Consider the following 23,792-nt stretch of genomic DNA (forward strand, 5'->3'; position numbering starts at 1 on the left):
GGCTGCCAGATCCTGTACAATCCTCACCGTGGCTTCTCGATATTTGAATTGTTTCTTTCTGGCCGCTTGTATTACAAGTATTTTCTCCTTTACCTGGTAATTCTGGAGTTTGGTCACAACATTTCGAGGACTTTTCAATTTGGGATCTCTTTCAGGAGGTGTCTGGTGGATTCTCTTGATTTCTATTTTACCCTCTCGTTCTAGTATCTCAGGGCAGTTTTCCTTGATGAGCTCTTGGAAGATGTTGTCCAGGCTCATTTTTTCATCATGATTTTCCAGTAGGCCTATGATTCTCAGATGATCTCTCCTGGATCTGTTTTCAGTTATTCTTCCATTGAGATATTTTACCTCTTTTTCTAATTTTTCACTCTTGATGTTTTGTTTGATTAATTCTTGGTTCCTCATAGAGTTATTCACTTCAATTTGGTTGATTCTAGTTTTTAGCGAATTATTTTCCTTGGTTAGTTTTTGGAGCTCCTTTTCCATATCACACATTTTTCTTTTTTTTTTTTTGCACTGAATATGTTGACTTTATTGATGGTACACAATACAGGACTCTAGGCTTCTTCCCCCTACTACAGGGGTGCTTTGGAACAAGGATGTGAATGGGACATGGGATTCCTAGTATAGGAACACAGGTTAGGAAAGTGGGCTCCCCAGTGGTGGATTTCCTCTTTTTGGTAGGGGATGAAGATCCATGGCTTTCCACTTTACTCCTTAGAGGCCATGTAGACCATGAGGTCTACTACACGGTTGCTATAACCATACTCATTGTCATACCAGGAAATGAGCTTGACAAAATGGTCGTTGAGGGCAATACCAGCGCCAGCATCAAAGGTAGAAGAGTGAGTGTTGCTGTTGAAGCCACAGGATACAACCTGGTCCTCTGTGTAGCCCAAGATGCCCTTCAAGGGTCCCTCTGATGCTTGCTTCACCATTTTCTTGATATCATCATATTTGGCAGATTTCTCCAGGCAGCTGGTCAGATCCACAACAGATACACTGGGAGTAGGAACACAGAAGGCCATGACTGTGAGTTTCCCATTCAGCTCAGGAATAACCTTGCCTACAGCCTTAGCAGCACCAGTGGAAGCAGGGATGATGTTTTGGGCAGTACCACGCCCATCATGCCACAGCTTACCAGAGGGGCCATCTACTGTCTTCTGGGTAGCAGTAATGGCAATGGACAGTAGTCATGAGTTCTTCCACAATGCCAAAGTTGTCATGAATGACCTTGGCCAAGGGGGCCAAGCAGTTGGTGGTACAGGAAGCATTACTGATAATCTTAAGGGAATTATATTTCTCATGGTTCACTTCCATCACGAACATTGGGGCATCAGCAGAAGGGGCAGAGATGATGACCCTCTTGGCTCCACCCTTCAAGTGAGCCCCAGCCTTTTCCATGGTGGTAAAGACTCCAGTGGACTCCACAACATACTCGGCTCCAGCATCTCCCCATTTAATATTGGTGGGATCCCGTTCCTGGAAGATGGTAATGGCTTTTCCATTGATCACCAGCTTCCCATTCTCAGCCTTGACAGTGCCCTTGAATTTGCCATGAGTGGAATCATATTGAAACATATAAACCATGTAACTGAGGTCAATGAAGGGGTCATAGATGGCCACAATGTCTACTCCACCTGAGGTGAATGCAGCCCTGGTCACCAGGCGCCCAATACGGCCAAATCCATTGACTCTGACCTTCACCATCTTGTTTCAGGGATGCGACTTAAGCAGCAGAACCTGGCACCAAGCTTGGGAGAAAAGCCAAAAGCCACACATTTTTCTTTTTAAGGAGCTGTTTTCTTGCAATGTTTTTCAAATTTTGATTCCCTCCTATGATAGTAGGACTCCAGAGTCTTTGTCTTTGCAGTCTGCTTTCTACCCATTTTGAGGCAGGGCCCTAGCCATACCCTTCCTCTAGGGTTCCCAAGCCTTTACTGTTTAAGGTTTTGCCCTGGGGAAATAATTACTATGCTCTTGGGGCGGCCAGGTAGCACAGTGAGTAAGAGCACTGGCTCCAGTGTCAGAACAGGCTCAGACACTTAGCACCCACCCAGAAACACCTGGCCATGTAACCTTGAGCAAGTTACTTAACCCCAATTGCTTAGGGACAGCCAGGTGGCTCAGCGAGTAAGAGTACCAGCTCCAGTGTTGGGACGACCTGGAGATCGAATCCCGGGCTCAGACACTCAGCACCACACCCAGAAATAACTGGCCTTGTAACCTTGAACAAGTTACTTAACCCCAATTGCTTAAAAATAATTACTATGCTCTGCCATCCTGGTCCCTGGAGGTCCAGATAGGGGCTTTTAAAAGTTCTGGGCTGTGGATTGGTAGTCCCAGGAGTAGCAGTTGCCCCTTCCAGGGGCCCTGCATTTGATTCTTACCCTGCTCCATCCAGTCCCAGCCCTGTGGTGATAGGCCTGGCAGTGGCCCTTGTGGTTGGTGGGTCAACTTGTTGGTGGGTCAACTTGCCGACATGTTGCTCAGGCTTCTGAGAGTGGCAGAGTCCAGGCCTCTGCGCGCCCTACCCTCACATATTTTTAGGTTTCCTTTTGTGTGTGGTCTTCCCTCATTAGATCATTAGTTTCTTGATGGCAAGGACTGTCTTTGTCTTTATTAGTATTTGGATCCCCAGGGTTCAGTACAGTTCCTGGCACATAGTAGATGCTTAATGTTATTAATTACTCTTTAGTGTTATTTTCCTTGTTTTTGAGGAATACGCTTTGTAAATTTGTCAGCTGTGTTAAATCAAAATTTATCAATAACAAGATAAACTTTAAAAATTGGATGTGATGGTACAGTCTAAAGAAAATGACCTAACAAGTAGCAGAGATAGACTAGAGATATAAATAACAAGAGCTGAAAAGGTCGATAAACTCATAGGCCAGGGTCCTTGGACTAGACTGCAACATCTATCTAAACAAGGAAAAGATTAGTGGAGAAAAAAACTAAGTCAGATACAAACTCCTTAAAAAATGAAGGCAGGAAGGCCAGCAGATTTTAGTGATAAGGAGATTGCAGAAGGTGACAAAGGACAGGTCTGAAAAGAGAAGTAAGACAAGAATGAAAGAAGAAACAGCACTAGTAAGAAATCAAGTGTCTTGGGTTTCTATTGGGTAGTAGGTTAATCAGACTCATATGATAAAGGAGATCTTGTTAACAATTATGTCCATAAGACATAAAGAAAGAGGGCAAAGGAAAGAGGGGCTGAAGGAATAAAGTTGAATTTGTACTGGTATGAAATTTAGAAAAGGAAAAGGGTTTTTATACAGACTGATGGCAAAAATAAATATCTTTGTCTTCTTAAAAGGAATGAAATGCCATTATGTGTGCATATTACCTCAAGATTTTAAAATTTCCTAGCATTATAAAGGGAATTTTACTTGAAAATAACTTGTTTGTTTTTTTATCTCAAAGGAACTTCTGTACATTTCCAAATTAAGTGACTGTTCTGTTTCTAACATTGTTAGAAATGTATTACGAAGGTGGGTGGACTGTCAAACTGAAATGATGTATTAGTTAGTTCTCAACTATTTTCCCCTTCTTCCATCTTTGTTTTTGAAAAAAGAACAATAAAAACTTTTAAAGAGAAAAGTGTATTTTTCTTTCCTAAACTTTTTCCTGAAATAATCAAGAGAAGACTTTAAATTCAATCATACTCTTCTCTTTTACTTAACCAGAAATTATTTAATGTGCATTATGTGCCAGGCACTATGAAAAGATTTTTTTTTTTACAAAGGCTATATATAATCAAGTAGCCTATGATCAAGTAGTATAATTTGTTGGGAAGAGAAAACTAAAATACATTTTAAAAGTACAATCCACAAGTCTTTTTCTTAACAGTAAGCTAACGTCCTGCTCAAATACCTTCTTTGTGGAACAGAAGCTGACCTAGGTTCTCAGACTATACCAGCAGTGCACAAGATCTACAGAGCTGAAAAGTTTTGCATACAGTCCCAGGAACAGACTACCACTTTTCTGTGTGAAGGTTAAACACATAAAGACTCATAGCTAGTAAAGGGTGGCTACTGCATGAAACAAACAAGGCAATCCATAAAACAAAGGAAAACACAAAATGGCCCTGTTTCTCTTTCAGTACTCTCCTAGGTCATCACTCCTGTTCTGGCTTTACTTTCTGTCCCTATTGCTTATGATCAGTGCCTAAGCACATATTAAGGGCTTAATAAATCCTTGAAGACTGGTTATATCCTTTCAAATGCCTTCCTTTTTCAATGTATCCTCCACACAGTTGATTGAAATAATCTTCCCAAGATACAGTTCTTGCTTACCCTGCTCAAAAACTTTAGTTGTTTCCTGTTTGTTTGTCTCTAGAATAAAATGCAAATGCTTCAGGTGGATTAAATTCAAAGCTTTCCAGGATTAGGCTCTATCCTATCTTTCCAGTTTTATTTCACATTACTCTCACATGATTAACTTTTAAATTAAAGTTGCTATACTGTCTGTTCCGACTAAAGTTTCCATTTCCTGCCTCCAATGCCTTCACATAGGTTCTCCCCCCACCTGATATGAATTCCTTTCTCATCTCCATTCTCAGAATCCTTATCTTCCTTCAAGGATGGGCTTAGGTGCCAACTTACAGGAGGCCTATCCAGATTGTCTCCCAATTTTTTAGTGCTTTCTTCTGCCTCAAATCTTTTACATTTACATACATATCCTTCTAGTAATAAGCACCTTGAGGGCAGGCACAGCCAGTTTTTTCTCTTTGAATGTGCCAAGCCCTGTAAGTGCTTAATGACAGTTTGCAGTAGTTGTCAATAGCAAATTACTACTGTTTAGTAATAGAGAAGTACGAGTTTGATTGCTGATAGGTTGCTAATAACTTCTCAAATAAATCTTAATCATATCTGATATGATCTTTCACTGGATTAAAAAAGTTACTCATAGCTTGGGCCATTCCTAACTTCCCCCTTTCTCTTATCCTGAACAAAAGAATGTTCACTAAAGCAACAACAAAAATAAACTGAATTAATTCTAAGTTTTTTTCTAAGCAAATGAGTTTATGTAAAGCATGTTACAATCTTAGTGTATCATGTAAATGTCAGCTTTTTATCAGGACCATGAATGAGCTTCTAAGAATTGTTTCCTTGTTCATCCCAGAATCTAGTCACCTTTAGAAATCACAGGAGTTACAAATACTAGGTTCCTCATTTCTATGCACTTTCCTCATGATGTTCCTATAATTAGTACAAGAATTATTACACACATACTTCAGAGCCTCAGAGAAGCTAAGCGCCTTGCCAATCAATGGTCTAATGTGTGCCGAAGCAGTGACCTGAATTTCTAACTCCAAGTCTAGTTCTTTTTTTTTTACTGTAACAGTGTAGTAATTACAGCAATTTTAATAACCCGTGGTATCCTTTTTCATTTCCTTTTCTTCATATATTTCAGGGCTTATAATCAACCAGTAGTATGACCTGAGTAACAGGCAAAAACCAATGTTCTAATTAGAAACTGAGAATGGCATGTTAAGTGTTATAGCCTCCTATGTCCCCCAGCAGCCCTCCATTTCTATCATTTTCCATTCACTCACTTAGAGTTGCTAGTTAAGACATGGCCCTCCTCCTCCCTGCTGCTCTTTCCTCACAGACTCTTCTTTCCCCTGCTGAGTTCTCCTTTTTACTCCACCTTTATATGCCTTTCTAGATAAAAGTCACTTGCAATACCCTACTAGAGCACTCTCCAAAGAGGGTCTATTTCTTCATTTCTCCCAGTTCAGGGGGAAAAAAGGGATCAGAATGTTGGATCTAGAGTCAGGATTCAAAAGAGGTCACCTCCCTCTAATACTTAATAGCTCTATGGTCTGTTCTTAAGGAAGTCACAATCTCTTTTGACCTCAGCTTCCTTTTGTAAAATAAGGTAAATTATCTCTAAATCTCCTTCCTATTGTAAATCCTAGGATCCTAGCTTTATGAGCTTGGATAAGTCATTTGGCTCATAACCTGTTACAGATCTTCCTACTGATGAAGTGAGGATGGTTCTTAATCTCAGAATTTTTGTGAGAAGGCTGCTTTCTAAACCCTGAAGCACCATAACTGTTATCCACCAAGCAACCTATCTTCCTTGGAGAGTCACACCATGCACGCTATGCCAGCCTCTGTTCATTCTTGAAGCCATCTACCAACTTCAAGAACACTTTCCCACTTTACTCAATGATTTAGCAATTGGCTAATGACCTGATGATCTAAATCCTCAGAATTTCTTAACTATTTCCACTCTGCTTAAAATCCACATGTTAAGACTTCATCATCTAGTCTAAATGTCCCTTTTATTCTTAGTTCCACCTCCAGGATCTTGAACTCTTAAAAAAAAAATTCCCCTACGACCACAGCCTCTTATCTTTCCACATAAAATACTTACTCTTCACTCCAATTGAACCTTTTCTTAGTCTTCATCCTAACCTCTAATTCCTTCATTTCTCTCTAATCATCCCTATTCTAATTTCACTCACCCCTTCAACCATACTTCATGGTTGGTGTAATCAACAACAGTCTTGTTGGTGCCCCAGAATTCCTCACTCACTTGATTTTTAGCTGTACCAACCTTATTAGCCAAAGGAGGATGACTTACCACATCTCCTTTCTAGGTTCTGCTCTAACAATATCAGAAACTGATATTTTTGTATGTCTTGAAAATTTACAAAGGCACTTTACATATATTATCACACTTGATCCTTACAAACATTCTGAAGGGTTACAGATATTTTTGTCCCCATTTAATGGATAGAAAACTGAGAGGTAATGACTTCTCATTTATAGATATTAAATTGAGGCTCTGAAAGGTTCACATTTAAGCACCTCAGATGGAATTCAATTCCTTCCTGATCCAGTGATTTCATCACACAAACCTGCTGAATAGGTCCTTTACAACATAGTAATGCTATATGACCTCATATCCAGAACCTCAAGGCTACACATTCCCTCACAATGGTTGTTCCAACCCTTTTTCATTGTTTTCAAACTCTCTCAAATCTCTTCAGAATCTCATGAAATTAAGGAACTCACAACTCTCTTTATCCATATCCTCAAAACACTATCACTTTTTGCAAGGTTAATTTAACTCTTACTACCTACCTATGCTCTTGACTTTGCACCATCCCTTCCTCCCTTAAATTTTCTTGCCTGTAGGCTTGCCCACTATTTCCCAGTTATTTCTATGGCAGGCTCCCTGCTCTCCAGCCTGCACCTCTGACCCAGACTCAAGTTTTCATACAATGTGACCTGGACCTCTGATTCATGAGCATTCACTTTCTTCCTAGTCTCTGGAAGAGCATATCACTCCCCATCTCTATGCTATGATCTCTACCCCCAACTCTGGCTCTAAAAGCAGTAATCAGAGCATCACCATTTCTGAAAAGGAGCAAGGACTGTCTTTTGTCTTTCTTTGTATTCCTACTGCTTAGGATAGTGTCTAACACATGATAGGTGCTTAATACTAGATGGCCATGATTCCAAACATCATTCTCTCTCACTTTCCATTCAGAAACACCCCTTTTCAAGTATTGTCTTCTACAATTAGAACAGATTTTCTTCTTTGCTTCTACCTGCGTTTCAATTCCTTTTCCCATCTGTCAACAAAAATACTTAGCTCTCTGCCACATAAAATTATACCCTCACACCACCACCTTACGGCTCTCCTTCCTTTCACCGCTAAACATCTACAAAGAATTGTCTACACTCAGCTTTTACTACCTTGCCAGTCAGTCTAGCAATCTGGATCCTGCCCCTATCACTGCAAATGAAATTGTTCTTTCTCTTAAATTCCAACTGCCTAATGTATATGTCAAGCAAACGTCCTACTGGAACCTCAAATTCAACATAACCAAAACCCAATGTATCTCTGACCCTAAATTATGTTCCTCTTCCCAACTTCTTGAATCTGTTCATTATTCTTCCAGACAACCCCTAGTGTCTCAAAATCTCAGTCATCTGATTCTTCTCCCTCCTTCAATAGCCATATTTAGCTATCAAATCTTTACAATTTAGCCTATATAGTATTATTACATATTTCAATTACATACTATTTCATTTTCCTTTCCTTGCCACCACCCTAACTCAGGATCTCATTACCTACCACCTATAACATTACATCTTCCCAATTATGGGTCTGCCCAATAAGTAGAGGGATAGTGTAGTGAGACAAGTACAGACCCTTGAAAGGTTCTGGAGTCTGAGGGTGCCTATGTACTGTGACGAGCACTTTATTACCCGAGTAGTAGTCTGTAGGTGTCTCCTGATGCAGAGAAGTATGCTGCGTTTGGGGGAAGATGGCACAATGACAAGAAAGGTCACAGAACACTTACTGTATGTAACTTATATGACTAACCAATGGATATTAAATAGCCCATATGGAATCTATGTACATTATATATCAATACCTGGTATAATTTATAAAGGCTGAAAAATTAACCGGATAGAACGTAACAACTATAAGAATCCCCCTCTCCTTTGGCAAAGTGGCCCAAAATGACAAACTCCATGACCTTGCACAAATGCCTAGAGGAGGAAGACAGAGAGTGGAAAGGCAAACTAAAAGAGGAAAATACCTTTTGAAACTTCCAATTTCAGTGGAAGGTGCTAGCTGAATCTAAGATATACCTCCTAAGGTTGGAGGAAGGGGTGCTTTTAAAAGAGACAGCCGGGCACAATGGAAAGTGATGTGGTTTCTGAGTCAGAGTATAAAAGTTCAAATCCTTTTATTGTTGTTCAGTGGTTTCAATCATGTTCAACTCCCTGGGACCCCATTTTGGAAGTTTTCTTGAAACAAATACTGGAATGGCTTGCCATTTCTTTCTCTAGATCACTTTCCAGAGGTATGGAAGCAAACTGGGTTAAGTGACTTGCCCAGGGTCCCAGAGCTATTAAGTGTCTGAGGTCACATTTGAACTCACAAAGATGAGTCTTCCTGATTCCAAGCTTAGTGTTCTATCCACTGTGCCACCTAGATGCCTATACAAATCCTCTGATATTTACTACCTGTGTGATCTTGGACAAGTCACTTAAAATCCAAGAATATATTTATATTTCCTATTTCACAGCATTGTGGTGAGGAAACTGTTTTATAAATCTCAGACACAGTATAAATTAATCTCATTTGAAAACTTCTGATGACTTCCCACACCTTTCCCATTTCCTGACTGGACATTTGTGATTTCATTTCCATATGAACTGGAAGTTTCCTCTCTACCAATGCAAGTCAGCACCTGCTCTGCCACTAAGTCTTACATTATAGAGTATTGGGAGGGTATTGAAAAATTAAGTTGACTTGACCTAAGTATTATGTATCAGAGACAAGACTCAAAGCCACTGTATTCCTTAACTGAAGCTGGAACCCTATCACACCAAATTGCCTCGACATTTTTTCCAATAGCTCCCTATTGCCTTATAAATAAACTCCAGAGGGGGCAGAGCCAAGATGGTGGCACAGAAGCAGGAAAACTCCCTGTGCTCCCCCCATAACCACCTCAAATACCTATAAAAAATGACTCTAAACGAACTTTAGGGTTACAGAACCCACAAAGTGACAGAGAGAAACAAACCTCCCGCTGAAGACAGCTGGGCAAACGGTCAGGAAGGGTCCATGGAAGCTTGCTGGGAGCAGAGCCCAGCCCCATGTGGGCCTCAGTTTTAGCCTCTGGGCAGCCCAACAAGCCTCGGCTAGAAGGACATCAGGAGAGTAGATCACCAGCAGTTGTGGTGGTTTCCAGAATTATCAACCCATAAATGCCAAAGACAAAGTGAGAGGTGAGGCTAGACTTTGGGAACAGAGAGTCCGGGAGTGCGGTCTGGCCTCTGTCTCCTGAGGGAGAAATGGCTGAGGTGCTTGCTCATGCAGCCACCACCACGTGGCTGCTTCAGTGCTCCTGGCCTGCAGATTGCAACCACTCTGAGGAGTAATTGCTCTTGCTTTAACCTGCTTGGATCTGGATTGCTGTCTAGGGTGGAGGTCCTGGGGTGGGTGACCAGGTGCCAGCGCATGTAGACGCTTTAGAGAGGGCAGCCAACTAATAGCTCTGGCAGCTGTGAAAACCCCAGCCATTTGGGACAAAGCTCTCCCCACTGGAAGCAGAGTTCTACTGTGGCAAAAAGCTCAAAAGACAAGTAACTGAGTGGCAACATGAGCAAGCAAAGGAAGCACAGCAATCCAACTTCAGGTTCCTTTTTGGGGGACAAAAAGGATCAAAGCATGGAATGGCAGGAAGACAATGAAGTCAGAACTCCTGCACCAAAAGCTTCCAAGAAAAATATGAACCGGTTATAGGCCACAGAGGAGCTTAAGAAGGATTCTGAAAGCCAAATAAGAGAAGTGGAGGAAAAATTGAGAAGAGAAATGAGAATGATGGAAGAAAATCATGAAAAGTGAGTCAATAACCTGATTGAAGAAAATAACACCTTAAAAAACTAACTCAAATGGCAAAAGAGGATCAAAAAGCCAATGAGAGAAGAATGCCTTAAAAAGCCAAATTTGCCTGATGGAAAAAGAATCTCAAAAGCTTATTGAAGAGAATAATTCCTTCAGAATTAGACTGGAGCAAATGGAAACTAGTGACTTTATGAGAAATCAAGATACTATTAAACAGATCCAAACTAATGAGAAAATAGAAGGCAATGTGAAATATCTCATTGGAAAAACCACTGACCTGGAAAAATAGATCCAGGAGAAATAATTATTGGACTACCTGAAAGCCATGATCAAAAAAAGAAATCATCTTTCAAGAAATTCTCAAGGAAAACTACCCTGATATTCTGGAACCAGAGGGCTAAATAGAGGTTGAAAGAATCTACCAGTCACCTCCTGAAAAAGATCCCAAAAAGAAAACTCCTAGGAATATTATAGCCAGGTTCCACAGTTCCCAGATCAAGGAGAAAATATAACAAGCAGCCAAGAAGAAACAATTTGAATATTGTGGAAACACAATCAGGATAACACAGGACCTGGCAGCTTCTACATTAAGGGATCAAAGGACTTAGAATATGATATTTCAGAGGTCAAAAGAGCTGGGATTAAAACCAAGAATCATGTTTCAGGGGAAAAATATGGTCATTCAATGAAATAGAGGACTTTCAAGCATTCTTGATGAAAAAACCAGAGCTGAATAGAAAATTGGACATTCAGATACAAGAAGTAAGAGAAGGTAAACAGGGAAAAGAAATCATAAGGAATTTATCAAAGTTGAACCATTTACATGCCTACATGGAAAAATGATCATTGTAACTTACAAAACTTTTCTCAGTATAAGGATAGCTGAAAGGAATATGTATATCTATATATACACAAACACACACATACATATTTGGCTTAGAGAAGGAATGGCACACACTAAATAGGGTATCTCACCCTACAGGAGAGTAGGGGGGGAGGAGATGAGAGGGGGATGATGGAGGGGAGGGCAGTTTGGGGGGGGAAGGAAGTTAGAAGCACACACTTTTGAAAAAGGACAGGGTCAAAGTAAGAAAACAGAACAAGTTGGGGGTAGGATAGGGTGGAGGCAAATATAGTCAGTCTTTCACAATATATCCACTATGGAAATGTTTTGCATAGCTACATGTGTACAACATATATTGAACTGCCTATCTTCCTAGAAAGGGTGGGTGATGAGGTAGGAAGAGAAAGAATCTGGAATTCAAAGTTTTAAAATCAAATTTTTAAAATACACACACACACATATTTTTTACATGCAACTGGGAAATAAGATATATATAGGCATTGGTGCATAGAGATCGATTGTGCCCTACTGGAAAGTCAGAGGGAGAATGAAGGAGGATATAGGAAAGAAAAGGATGGGGGAGGGGGTATACAGTGGGATAACTGTTTTGGGGTGGTAGGTAGGGGAAAAATGGGGAGAAATTTTTTGTAACTCAAAATCTTGTGGAAATGAATTATGTAAACTAAAAATAAACATAAAATTTAATATTTATAAATAAATGAATAAACTCCAAATTCCTTAGTTTGACATCTGAGTACTTCCAGAGTCTGGCCCCAACCTATCCTTTTCAGTTTTATCTCACACTCCTTCCCTTCACATTCCTCATACTACAGCCAAACTTTACTACTCATTGTTCCTTAAATATCTCCCTAACTTTCTAGGCATAAGGAATGGTGTGAGTAAAGGTATGGAGTTAAGAATGCTTTGTCCCCTACTCCCCTTCATATTTTGGCCAATTAGTTCTGGTTCAAATGCCACTTCTTCTTCTGATTTCCCTCTCAAAGCCAGAGGTGACAACAGCCTCTAGTGTTGAACTCAGAAATGTCCATCTCATTAACTTTCAACTTCTAATTCATATCACAATTTATTATTAAATTTGTCCCATCCTTATATTCCCCCCCCTCCAAATGAAGTTACTTGACAAAGGAACAGTGTCCTCCCTATCTTTAGGCTTTAAATATAGTATTCAATAAATGTAAGCTCAATTTAATATGATTCATCCTTCCAAGCAACACATACTTCCAACAAGTGGTGATCTTAAGTTTGATGCTCAATGATGAAGACTATACCCCACTCACATCTGCCTATCATTGCTCTTGACCACACCAATTTCCCCTAAGGGAGTCTACTCAATGTGTGGGGATTCTTACCAATGTTCTCTTCAAACCAAGTAAATACCAGTAACATCACTTTTAAAGATATGTGGCTAGGGGGAACATTAGTGCCTACACTTAATTATATGCACTGTTAGATTTTGTAAGATACTGAAAAATTATAAGGCAAGGTCTCTGCCCTCAAGAAGATTATGATCTAGCTGAGAAAACTAGGCTTGAAACAACACAATGATACGATAGCCCTCAAAGATGGCATATAAACTACAAAACGAACAACAGACATTATTAGCTTTATTTTTTTGCATAGTATTTAAAGATTTACAAAGCATTTTCCCCACAACTCAGCAAGGTAGATAACGGAATTTTCCCTATAAAAAGATGAAACAGGATACTACCCTGGTCCATTACAGTTTGCAATTAAACAAAGGACATATTTATACAAATAGGTGAGGACAGGAGAAGTAGATATGAATTAGTGGTAATTAGACTGAGTGCTTAGCTTGGGAGTGGGGAAGATTTAGGTTCTACCTCTCAGACTAGGTGAGTACCCATGGGCAAAAAAAAAAATCACTTAATTTCTAAAGATCAACAATAATAATAATAATAAATTATAGATGGTGTAAAATACAGAACTGGAGAGAGGACACCAGATATGAGTGATATAGAGATGAATTAGAACATTTTAAGGGAAAGGGAAGAGTCTAAGCAAGATATTCCTAAAAAGCTGAGGGGGAAAAGAGTTTGTTGTTGTTGTTGTTTTTTTTTGGGGGGGGGGATTTGTTAACAGGAGAGATCAGGAAAGAGAGAGCATCTGAGTTTAGCACTGAAGGAAAAGGATTTCAACAGGTGTCAGTATTGAGGAAGTCCATTCCAAGTATGATGGACTCTAAATACAAGAAGGCAGGAGAGATCAATGTGAAATCAGGACACAACTTAGCATTTCAGTTTGGTTTCTGACAGTGCCTAAAAACGAGTAGAGTAAAATAGGGCAGAAAAAAAAAATATTGTGTAAAGCCAAAGTCCTGGTTTAGGTGAAGCAATTTGTATTTTACAGGTATTATCTCAACCACTAAAGGATTTTTGATCTGGAGAATATACATTAATATTTTCACAACTGTATGAAGATTAGGAGACACTTAACATAGGAGACAATTATAATCATTAAGACAAGAAATCAAGGCACAAACTAGGATGCTAACAGTATGAATGGAGAGAGGTGAGATTGATTGTAATAGGGTCTACAAAAGTGATAAAATTGCAGGGAATGTTACAGAAAAAGGGCTGATGGAAACTTTCATAAGTCATGTAATATCCTTAAGGCTTCAAGTTGCAAACTGATTTCCAGATTTTTAAATCCAGTCTTAATTTACTGTCTCAGATTATAATTTATATAAAATTCTTAAAAAAGAAAATTACTGAAAACACCCAGGAAATGCAGTACAATTATCCCTTCCACATCACCAGGGTTAAAGGTATGGCACTCTCTGGATCTGGAAAATCTACCTAAAATTTCTTGGCCTTCCTTTCAATACCAGAGAAAAAGTCTGAATTATTATGGTATTAAAAATTAAATGTGTTGATGTTATACAATACTACACATTTTATGCATTTCTGAGTTTCCAAATTTTTTCTGGCCTTCATGTGTCATCTGCAGCTTCTGCAAAATTCCCCCAAAATTTCCATTTAATTTCTTATTCAAACCTGTGACATAGAGAAACAGCAATGGGGAAAGTTACAATGCAGAAGGGATAGCTGTACTTAAAGACTGTTTTTTATTTGTCATACTGGACATAAATATGAACTTGGTGAGAAGACTATGGTAGTAATTTCCTTGGTTTTGTGTATTTAATACTATTAATGATTTAAATGAAGGCATATATATCATACTTTTCAAATTTGCAGAAGGCAATGCTAGAGGATAGTTAACATACTGGACTATAAACAGAATCCTAAAAGATCTCCAGACTAGAACATAAAACAAAATCAAGTAAGATTAATTGAAACTACTGGAAATGTATAAAGCTATATTCTGATGTCTTTTTTGTGGCAAGACAATTACCCTGGGAAGAAAGGGGAACCTTTGTCCTTGAGGCCACATATGGCCTTCTAGGTCCTTCAGTGCAGCCTTTTGATTAAATCCAAATTTTACCAAATGGATCCTTTTATTAAGGGAATTTGTTCTGTTAAGTTTGGATTCAAGGGACAACACTTGAGGACCTAGAGGGCCACATGTGGCCTCCAGGGTGCAAGTTCTCCAATCTTGCCCTAGAACAAAGATTCTCAAAGTAGTAGCTCTGAAAGGCTGTAACAAATTAGAAAGGGTTCCAGTAGGATCTTGGCAACAGACTATGTATGTTTGCTTCTGGAGAAACAGCCCAGTTAGTTTACAAAGAGGTTTCCCAACAGTAGGCTGGCCAATAAGTATGTGAATTCCTTGGTCACAGCAATGCATTTAAAGAAAGAAAAATAGGAAATATCCTTAAGTCCTATAGGACCCTTTTCTGATTCTACAGTGACAACATAAACATGGGATCTTCGTCCAGCGACAAATGGACATACCACAGAGGGAACTGTACCATATCAATCTTGGCATTTTCACTATAAATGGAACCAGAAGACAAACAAAGTTACAGAAAAATCAAAGGATGGCTCACTAGTTCTCCTTAGATAGGCAAATAAAGGATATAGTATTTGGTTTCATGATACATTCAAAAGCAACAAGAAATATTTTATAGGTGATAGTCATATCACCTTTTGCAGATAAGCACTTGCATACAGACAATTATGAAGATAATTTCAGTCTATGCACTACAGTCTGCTGCTGAAGTTCAAAAGGCAGAGCAATTTTATGAAGAACTCCAAATTAAATCTATCCACATGTGTGCATACATACACTTTAATAATCAATGACTTATATGCAAAGGTAATTATTAGTCAGGGCAACAAAAAAATGCTAGAAATTAAGAAAACATGGGAAGTTAGACTTGAAGGTCAAAGGTATCAAACACACAGTAATAGCCAGCATGGAAGTGACAACATTACCAGGTATGACCAGATCCAGATTAGAGTGTAACAGAGCAATATTTAACAGAATATATTATGTAATAAAATATGAATAATATTAATACTCTATTTTCTTAGTCAATATGTGGTCTGCAGGATCTTATGGGGTTTAGTGAACCCATTTCTATTTAAGATTGACACTTAGGGCAGAGTCCTCAAATTTAAGGCCAGAAAACTCAAGTGCTACCCAGATCAGATTAAAATATAATTAAGAAATATTTTAGAAAATAAAGAATACAACATAGATAATGTTAATTCCAGGTTTTCTTAGTCAAATATGCAGCCCACAGGGATCCATTTCAATTTGAGTTTGACACCACTGTTGTAGAACATAGAGAATCCCCCTGCCTCTAAGCCAAGGGTATTTTTCAATAAGAAGTGAACCAGAAGGCAATGTGTAAAGGAAATGCAAATTTAAAGATCTTCCTTGCCCTTAGGCCCTTTGATAGGCTTAAGAGACTCTGAGAATCTTCCTTGATTTGAAAATATACTCTGCCTCCTAACAGGCTGAATGTGGTGACATGGAGCCTGTGGCAGGAGGCTTGGTTTTCAGGAATGCCCATACCTTGATGCTGTGTGATTGGGCAGTGGGTCAAGAGGGTGGTTACATTGTCTGACCCAGGAGAAGGCTATATAATCCCTGATGTGAGGCTTTGCTTGGGGCTCACTTTGAGAAGTGTGCAGTGATTTGATCAGATGAGACTCTGGGAAGCCGTTGTTGAGAGCCCCCCGGCTTTGAAAAACCCAGATGTTTATTTAGTATGGATGTAATGGTTGGACAATTTGGAAACCTGTCTACTTGATCTGTTTCTCTGTCTTGATAATTCTGTCTGTGTACTCTGAAGTTTGGGGTGCTGACCTTTTTCCCCTGAACTAGGTAAATGATACATATTTGACTGATTAAAGTAAGCTTGTTAACCCATTTTGAGTTGCTTTCCTTTAACAAAGCAGATCTAAGAACCTGTGCTGGCAGTCACCCTGGGGACGCTGGTGTGCTTGCTGCTACATAATGAAAGCAGTAACATCACCAAAAATTAAAATATGTTCTACAGTTATCCCTTCTACATATCGACTTTCCCCATAATGGTTTTGATACATACTGCATTGGCATGCGAAACTGGAATGGGGGGGGGAGGGTTTGGAAGCCGAAGACTACACAGAACCTATGACCAAATACTTAACCCAAATGTTACATTAAGGTATTGTAAACATCCCATAAAAGAAAAAGAAAAAAATTCAAACCTTCTCTGGTACAAAGGAAAGGCAAAAAAATTTTACCTGGATCACAGAGGCATCAAGCCCCAACCTCCTCAACTAGAAAGGATAACTGTGATTGTACTATAAAATATTCATCACTGGTAGGAGAACCACTTCCATATGCAATCAACAGCCTATTAGCAAATGCACGCATGCGCACGCACACACACACACAAAATTAACATCAAATTAGACATGGGGTAAGAATATGGCGTATGATTCAGTAAACTCCATGAGACTTTAAGAGCTATGGATGCTCAAAAATGGGAAACAGTTATATTAATGAAAAATTAATATACTACCACCATTTACATTGGGAGATTTAATGATAGTCAAAAATAGCAAACTAAGGGACTGTTCTCTCTCTCTTTTTTTTTGCTTTTTGGAGGGCAATTGGGGTTAAGTGACTTGCCCAAGGTCACATGGCTAGTTTTTGTGTTAAGTGTCAGGCTGGATTTGAACTTAGGTCCTCCTGACTCTAGGGCTCGTGCTTTATTCACTGCGCCAACTAGGCGCCCCAAGGGACTGTTCTCTTATTAGGGAATGGCTAAACAAACTGCAACGTATGAATGTAAATGGAATATTACTATACCATAAGAAATGATGAAATAGACAATTTCAGAGGAAGTTGGGAGAATCTTTATGAACTGATTTAGAGTGAACAGGACTAGATGAAAATTTATACAATAACCTAGAAAAAAACTTTAGAATTCTGATCCAATATAATGATAAACCACAAAGTCCAAAATGACTACAAAACAAGCCACTCTCCTCTTGAGAGAGAGCTGATGAACTTCAAAAATAGACGTTTTGGGATATGGCTAATAGGGAAATGTTTTGCTGAACTACGTAGACAAGTAGTGAATGTTCATTTTTTAATTTTAAAAAATCTGCTTAATGGGATTGAAGAGGGATTAATGGGAGGGACATATTAATTTAAAAACGATTTCTTACATTTGCATTCTTAATTTAACTTACCATTTGTTGTGATATGGAATCTTGATTAGAAGAATTTAGTAACAGATAAAAGCTACTTTTAATGAAAATCTTCAACTATATTTACCAAAGTGTAAGGTACAACTTTTAAATTTGAGGGAGATGAATCTGGCAGCAAAGTATAGAATGGATTCAGGAAAACAGCTGTGGAGGCAAGATCAATTCAAAAACTTCAGGAAGCCTAGGTCCAAAATGATTGAAGGTGTAGTTTTATTGGCAGTGGGAACTGATCCATAAAAGACATCTATAAATACCTCTCTTTACTGGGTTCTGTGCCAGATCAATACAGAAAACTGCATCTAAAAATTGAGATTTCATGGAAGGAAATTCTTATTGCCTATCTAAACTGTTCCACATTTTAAAAATCCTAAAAAAGTCTCAACTTTTCTTGAAACTAACCAGTATTTCCTTAGAGCAAAGAGTCTTAACTATCTTTTTTTTTGGTCAAGGTCCCGTCTAGTGAAGTCTACAGACTGTCTTTTCTCAGAATATTTTTAAATACGCAATGTAAAATACACATTGAATTACAAAAGAAATCAAATACTGAAATAGTCAAAGTATATAAAAAAAAAAAAATCAAGTTCCCTGTTCCCAGGTTAAGAACCTCTGCTTTTAGATGTTCTAAGACTTTACCATGTACACTCCCTTTGTACACTATTTCCTAAATTCACCCCTAAACTAATATAGTATAGCAGAAACATTTTGGCAGTTGAAGTAAACGGAATTTTAAAATCCTACCTTCTACACTTTTGTTGTAACACTGAAAAAATAATTTAATCCACTCCATGCCTGAGTTTCCTCATCCAGAAATGGAGATAATACTTGTATTATCCATGTCACAAAGTATTTAGTATTAAATAAGAATGCATTATAAGATCTTTGGAAACCTTAAAGCCCTATATAAATGTAAGCTATTATTTTACTTAATTATTACAGAATAGTAGTGACATTAGCACTAGTACTAAAACATTAGCAATTATTATGCAAAATCCTTCAAGGATATAAAGGAATTTAATTGCTCCTCCAGATGCTGTTACCAATTTTCCTTCTGACTTGAGAGAGTGTATGATTTTGCGTAGGTATGTGTTTTGTTTTTTTTTTAAAGTGGTTTTTAATGTCAGACTAATAATATGGCAGTACACAGTCCTGGTTTTGTCATAACGTCCACAGATCTGCTTTGTCCCCTACTTTGTAACAGGGGAAAGAGGAACTCTTGAAAACTTGTATGTACTGTTTGTTTGGGGGCTTGGCAGTCATACTGAAGTCTATGAAATATATCATGGCAGTTAACAGCTATATTTTGAAGATGGATAATATTCTATTTGCTATTCCTGCCCAAATATTCCAGTGATTTCTTGATTGCTATATCCAATAGCTCTTCCTCATGCAATCTTCTTTTCTCTTTCTATAGTCTTTCATTTGGAAAAAGCTGGACTTTTTCTTCTGTGTTTTCATTTATGATTTCTTGAAAAGATAGCTCTGAAAAAAAGTTGGCTTTAAAAAAATAAATGGTTTCAAAGAAGTCCAAAGATTCTCTGGACCAGTCCATTGTGTTTCAAATGGAGCTACAAGTCTTTAAAGATTAAGTCTTTAAACCCAAAACACTCTGGTTCTTTGAATGGCCAATAATAGCTCCCATTCCAAGCCTCCAAGGTTCAGTGTTTAGGTATCTAAGTATCCTAGGTATCTAAAGCTAAGAATGAATGTAAATGACAATTGTTTACAATTCTGGTCAGAAACTTTTGAGCATCTTCCAGATTAATTTTTGTAACAGTAAATTAGGCCATCTTTATTTACCTAGCCCCTAGTTCTAGAATGGGGCTTTATGTCACGGGAACTGAGGCCTGGGAAACACCTTAATTAGAAAGGCCAAGGTCATCCTCTACATCCCAGGGCCAAGGCCAGTAGTCCTGACTTTTGTCTGGCCACTGGACTTCCATGACTGTTGAGAGTAAGACTGAAGATTCTGCACAGCTCTCTCACTTAAATCCAATTCACTCACATCAAGATATAGCCCTCAGAATGTCACCGGTCCTTTTCAAGAACAAAGGACAAACAAATTTAAACTGTAAAATAAGAGGGTTGCACCAGATGACCTCCAAAATTATTTACAACCCCAAATCTATGATCCTATAATCTTATTAGCAAGAAAAAGGTTTAGAAAAGACTTTAGCCAAAATAAGTTTTTGAAATCTAATAACTGGTTTTTAACAAAAATTGAATTCAAACACATTAAGAAAAAAAAAAACTAACTAGCATTTCTAGTTTCTGAAATAAACTATAAACATATTTCCATAGTCCTTTACATATTAAAAATAAACTACAAGGTTGTCCCCAAAGTCTTAGTGCAGTTTTTAAATGATGAAAGCTCTGTATATCTTTACTGACTTTTAAAAGTGAAACTGGAAAAGCACATCATTTAATTATTCTCTGCACTACGGGTAAATCTACATATCCTAGTTAATACCAAAAGGAAATGCTAAAATAACAATCTCAATTTATTTCTATGGGAGAAGATTTCAAATGTCAATAGTCAATTACACTAGTCTACTTTTTTTTGGGGGGGGGGCTTTTTGGAGGGGGAATTGGGGTTAAGTGACTTGCCCAAAGTCACACAGCTAGTTTTTGTGTTGTGTCTGTGGCAGAATTTGAACTCAGGTCCTCCTGACTCCAGGGCCAGTGCTTTATTCACTGTGTCACCTAGCTGCCCTGTACACTAGTCTGTTTCTAAGCTAAAAGCTAGTTGCTTGGTCTATGGGTGTATGGGTTTAATTCCCACCTGAAATAATTCTTTTAGTTCTTCCTGTACCTCCCTCTTTTCTCAGCTATCTAAAAATCTAATTAAAATTTGCACTTGAAATACAAAAGATATCTGATATTTCCATCTCTTTATTTTTATATACCAATTCAAGCTGGATCCTATTCTAGAGAACTAGAATATAAAAAAAAAATAATGCAACTCTTTCCAAATGCCAATACTATGAAGAGACAAGTCTGGGAGTTTTATGTAAACATTATCCTAATAAAAAACTGGACTAATTATACTAAGTGGTTAGAAGCCTTGTTTTCAATCTGATAAAAAGACTAGGAGAGCTGTATAAAAGGTCTTTTATACAGAAATTTGGCCCTTCAAAAATTTAAAGATACTAAACATTAAAATAATGCTCTTAAGGCTGCCAATATTTTATGGAACACTAAGTTATAAATATCAGAAACAGTTTATAACCCAGCTCGCAAAAATATTGAACACATTTTAGTTTTATCATAACAAAAACAAAAAAGGATGGAAAAAAAAATAGAACTCCTTTCACTATATGCTAAGATTAGAAGACAGGAGAATACCATGTATTAAGAGCTCACAACTTCTGAGTTTTAGATTCCTAATCTGAAAAATAAGTGTAATATTTATAACACACACCTCATGGATATGTTAAATGTTTCAAAGTACTATGTAAACCTCAAAGTACTACATACACTTATGCACAGCTGTTATCTCCTAGTGAGAGATATACTTCACTTTAAAGTATGACCGAATCCCTGGTCTAACAAAGCAACTGGGGTTGAAGTAAGATAGGGCACTATATATTGTAGTTGTTTATACACAAAGTCCTAGGATACTTAGGATTAAGGAGTTATATAACAGCTAAAATACAATACTACCCAAGAATTAAGCTTAATAATAATATTTAACACTCTAAGTTATAAGTGCACACAGGCTACACTGAAAGGACATAGCCCCTCCCCTCCAACCCAAGGCAATAGGCCTTGGGAGTGGCAAATAATTAATTTGATAGTGTCTTTGCCTGCAAAGAGTTTATGAACACTAAAAGTAGTCTTCTCATTAAAAATCCAACCAGTTGCAATAAACTTCTAAGGATTTCAGCAACTTGGGTAACGAATACTTAAAGCAGCAGTGTGGTGCAGTGGAGTAAGCACTAGATTTAAAGTTAGAGCATCTAGATTTGAATCCTGGCTTTGCCATTTACTCCCTGGGTGATCTTGAGCAAATCACAACCTCTTTGGGTCTCATGTTCCCCATCTGAGAAATTAGGGGGTTGGAACAGAAGACTCAACCCCACCCCAAGGCACTTCTGGTTCTGTTACTATGACCTGACTATTGGTCCCACTATAAGTACTCTAAAATTATTCATTTTACAAGTTATAATGTATTTGAAACTTCGAAGAACCACGACTTAAAAAATATATTAATAAATCTAAGTGTAAATAAAATAATAAAAATAGCTGTTTCCTTATCTATATGATCTAGAAGTCACTAATTGCAAATTTACTCTATTTAGTAAACAATATTTGACTGCACAAGTTAACAAAAAAAGGCAATGTGGTATAGTGAAGAAAACATCAAACTTGGGAGTCTGAAGCATTCCTTCAAATATCCACTAATTAAATATGTGACCTTGGGCAAGTCATTTCATTTCTCTGGGTCTATTTCTTCATCTGTAAAAAGGAATTTGAAGAAACAATCTATATAATGTTCCTTTCAGCTTTAAAAAAAAAGTACAGTGCTGTTCTTTTATTTTACATTAGATAAGGTTGCTTAATAATTTGTGGGGTTTTCCCCTTTTATTTTTGTGTCAAATGATTTTTTTTCCCTTCAAATGCAGGGCTCAATATTAAACACAAAGAGGAAGCTATGTAGTGTATGGATAGTGCCCTTGGAGTCAAAAGGACCGGAGTTCAAATCCAGCCTCACACTTTACTAGCAGTATGCCTCTGGGCAAGTCACTAAACCCAGATCGTCTCCAACCCGAAAAAGTAAAAATGAAAAAAAAAAAAAAAAAAAGGGAAAAACAACAATAAAACCACAAAGCCCTAACAACATTCACGAGTTTCAGAAGGCCAGCCACCAAAGGTTCATACATTGTGTTTACAAACTTTCTGATAAATTCACTTTCACTAGTTTTTTTTTTTTTTATATCTAGTTTTTGTTTTGGAAAAAAAAGTGATTTGGTCATATGAGCTAAATTAAGGGCTGTCAATTATTTTACAACAGCAAACATCCGCAGGCATCTACGATCTTCCTCTATCTGCTTTGAAAGACAAATGGCTTTTCCCAACTAGCACCATTCTTACGTTATTCTAGAAGCCCAATGAAAGCAAATCGTTCAACATGAAACTGTTTCTTGGCATAATTTCAGTTTTTCCGAAACACTCCCCAAAGGCTTTGATTAGGGGATGAAGGTCGCAGTACTAGGAAGCGCTTATCACTCTTTTCACCAAAACACGACAAAGTGTCGTTATTGGGTTATCTACAGCATACTTATCCTACACGTTACAAGAAGATGCCCTCTCCGAATGTAACCGTGAATAATCATCCTTCAAAAGCACCCTATATTTAAAAAATGCTCGGGTGTCCAACAAATTCCCACTTTCTTGGGTTAGATACTAAGATAGCATGCAACGTCAAATCAGCTTCTTTAAAAGTTAAAGGCGGCAAGTGCTGGAAGCAGCGAAGAAAAGCTGACTTGGAGAGCTCGGGCTCACAACGGCCTCTCTGCAAACATGCCCATACGCCCACGACTCTAGGGGCTCCCCTAAGTATTTATTGGGTATCCCAGAAGTCCTAGTGCGGCTTGAGCTGAAGTTTTAGCCGCACTAAGACTCAAACACCTTTCCTTCCAATTTTAAGCTTTAACGGCTTAAAACTGCTTTAAGACTTTTGGGGCACCTTAAATGATCCCCAAAGTCTTAATGAAGTGCTTTATTAAATACGAGGTTTTCCGAAAGTCTTAGTGAAATAATTTAAAAAAACCCCGTATTTGATATATTTTCCAACTCGGAAAATTAATGAACTTTTACAAACAATGGAAAGTTAATGGACTTGTTCATTTCTGCAGTTGCTTCAGGAAAAAAAGTTATTTCAAATACTAGTTTGGCTTCACGCAACAGCAGCT

At 38.0% G+C, this 23,792-nt stretch overlaps 1 protein-coding gene and 1 pseudogene across 2 annotated transcripts in view; both read right to left on the reverse strand.

Moving 5' to 3' along the window:
* The window catches only part of SYPL1 (synaptophysin like 1), a 41,418-nt gene that overhangs the window by 16,202 nt on the left and 1,424 nt on the right, over positions 1–23,792 (reverse strand). The gene's annotated exons all lie outside the window — the stretch shown is intronic.
* Positions 495–9,413, reverse strand: LOC138176237 (glyceraldehyde-3-phosphate dehydrogenase-like; annotated as a pseudogene).

Source organism: Petaurus breviceps, unplaced genomic scaffold (assembly GCF_028583685.1).
Source record: "Petaurus breviceps papuanus isolate PSGF00001 unplaced genomic scaffold, PetGlider_PUasm1.0 84, whole genome shotgun sequence".
NCBI classification, from domain to species: Eukaryota; Metazoa; Chordata; class Mammalia; order Diprotodontia; family Petauridae; genus Petaurus; species Petaurus breviceps.